The sequence below is a fragment of the Oreochromis aureus genome, linkage group 7 (assembly GCF_013358895.1).
Source record: "Oreochromis aureus strain Israel breed Guangdong linkage group 7, ZZ_aureus, whole genome shotgun sequence".
NCBI classification, from domain to species: domain Eukaryota; kingdom Metazoa; phylum Chordata; class Actinopteri; order Cichliformes; family Cichlidae; genus Oreochromis; species Oreochromis aureus.
In genome coordinates, this window is record NC_052948.1 from 38,888,069 (window position 1) to 38,891,205 (window position 3,137).

Consider the following 3,137-nt stretch of genomic DNA (forward strand, 5'->3'; position numbering starts at 1 on the left):
GTTGTTTGTGAGTTTTTGTGCTTCAGTTGCTTAAAAATCAAAGCAGATTGATGTGACTTAAGAGAAGTGCAAGATTAGCTCATTTTGGTTTCTGAGGAAGCTGCAGGTCACATAAAAACCAGTAGTAGGCAGCATTGATTCAAATGCTTCTCATTTATGATGCAGAGTTCAGTGGAAAATGTGGATTAAATCTCGGTTTTTGTGCCTTTTTTTTTTTCTCTATTCACAGTCTCCACAGATAAAGTTCACAGTGTAAGTGATTCACGTCAGTTGGCAGTTTGAAAAGTATGTTGTTGTTAAATACAGGGGCATCATGATGAGAACTGCCTGGTCAGAAGTCATGTCTCATCCTCACAGCATCAGCATAAATCCTCATTCCTTGTTGCATGACACATCAGCAGATGTGCTCGCTGTGTTTATAAAGGGATGGAGATGGTCAGCAACAATACTCAGGTGTGGTGTTTAAATGATGCTGAGTTGGTACTAAGGGACCAAAAGTGTGTCAAAAAATATCCTCCACACCACTACAGCACCAGCAGCCTGAAGAGTTGATATAAGGCAGGCTGGAGCCATGCATTGATGTTGTTGTTTATACCAAATTGTCACCCTACTATCTAAATGCTACAGGACAAATCAAGACTCATCAGACCAGGCAACATTTTTCCAGTCTTTTGTTGTCCAATTTTGTTGATCCTGTTTGAATTGTAGCTTCAGTTTCTGCTCTTAGCTAACAGGAGTGGCACCCGGTGTGGTCTTCTGCTGCTGTGACTCATCTGCTTCAAGGTTCAGCAGGTTGTCCATTCAGAGATGCTCTTTGCATAGCTTAATTGTAACAAGTGGCTATTTAATTTATAGGTACGTCCTTATCAGCTTGAAGCAGTATAGCCAACATCCTCTGACCTCTGACATCACAAGGCATTCTTACATCTTCCACTTTCCCCCTTTAAAATTCCATCAGTGTGATGTAAATAATGTGTATTTTACGATACTACCTTGTTAGTTAGGTCTGGATTATAATTGACCCCAATTCAGCCACATTTTAACTCCGAAGGCCTCGCGTGTCGAAACTGTGGCGATGCAGACTTTTCTTTTGAGGGGGAGTTCAAGGGGGTTCAAAGTTATTCAATCATTGACATGTACAGGCAGACAGACTGCTTACTCTTCCTTTCTTTACAGTTAATAAGTAAAACATGGATGTCCCATATATACTTGAACGTGTGAGTGTGCGACAGTATGATGAAGACCTGCTGCGGTGTTATTACGAGACATAGTGTCGATATTTCAAAGTATGATCATTATGCAAGCAAATAACAGCCTTGAGTGTACTACCTCATGAACTAATGGCTGTTTGTAAAGAGAAGTGTCTGCAGTGATCAGCATTTTTGGAAACGGTCAATTTTTATTTTAAGAACTTTTCATTTTAATGCTGTAGTTTGCATTATATTTCACTGTCTACAGCCTATATGTAAACGTAGCCTGAGCTTCTTTGAGAATAAAGCTAGTTCAGTGTCTATTCTCATAATACATACCAGAAAAGACCAAATAGCCAATAGCTAGGAGAAATCAGAGAGCCAACCTCCAGCTGAACATGAATGTAGAGGAGCTGGAAAGAGTCTCTAGTTTCAATTTGTTTTGCACACACATCTAAAAAATACCTAAAATAGACACACACAGCACACAGTGTCTCATTACAAATATACAACAGACACTATTTTCTGAGACCTCTGAGGAACATTAACCTGCCTCAAAACCTCCTGGTGTCAAACCCTATTGGTTTACTATTAAAAAAGCTCTCTGAGCCCCTACAGGCTCCGCCTTTCTCAGGCGTCCCCCTGAGGGGAGTGCAGGTGAAGGAACTGACAGTACCCTAAAAATCTAGAGGAAAAAAAACCTAATTTCTGCACTAAGAAATATTGCATTTATAAAAGATACTGTGCCCTCTCAAAACAGTCATTCCATCTCGAATCATCTTTCTGTGTAACAGATAAGATAAACCTTTATTAGTCCCACAAGTGGGAAATTTGCTAACCATCTCCAATTTACCTAAACATTTTATAGTTCAGCTTTTAAACATTTATAATGATTGCTGTGAAATGTTATCTTCATACATCAAATGCTTTTCAAATATATACTTTTATATTTTATATACTTATTTACTCCGTTGTAATTGCTACCTGAAATTACATGGAAACTCCACAATGTTGTTCTATTTAATGATAATAATAATAATAATAATAATAATGGATTGCATTTATATAGCCCTTTTCGAGACCCTCAAAGCGCTTTACAATTCACTATTCATTCACTCTCACATTCACACATTAGATTAGAATAACTAGTGTGATACATGAAATTTCCCCTTGTGGGACTAATAAAGGTATATCTTATCTTATCTTATCTTATCTTATTAGTGATACTTGATTATTTCTATAGCATATTTTCTGCATTTCTGTGACTAAGAATGTCATGTTAAAACAGTTTCTCTATTTTATTTGGCATTATTGTGAAACACAAACAACTATTTTGTTTTCTTTGTTAAGCTCAAATATGGAACAGGAATGCTTTAAACCATATTTTAATTCCCCCAATACATTGTTTATGTACCCGGTCCCAAATTATATATTCTGAATAGTCCAGTGACATTTTCAGGCGTTTGACTTTACAAGTATATATGTTAGAATATTGTCTCAAATTTCAAAGGAGAAAAAAGGCCTGAAAGTGGGTGGATGGGCCTTTAAAAAAAAAATGAAGCTAAAATTTCACAGCAGTCTTTATGTATGTCCCAATTCACATAAATAAATAAATAAATAAATACAATTGGCAGTTTGAGATGGACTGATGCAAAGAAAATCAAAAGATTGTTAGAGTATGTACTAGCTTACCTACAACAAGCTATTCAAGTGTTTTAAATAGCTAAAAGAGGAATTCACATTCCCTATCACAGAGCCTACAGAGACTCCTACTGGTATCTTCAACTAAAGACTTAAATATAAGGAATGGGAAAGAGTTTTTAATAAAACTGCAAACTGGGAAGAAAACTAAAGTCATCTTAACAGGATATTTTTGGGTATGAATTTGAGCAATACGCTTCACATGGGAAGCTAACATTAATACAGCTGTGTCACAAGATAGATGAC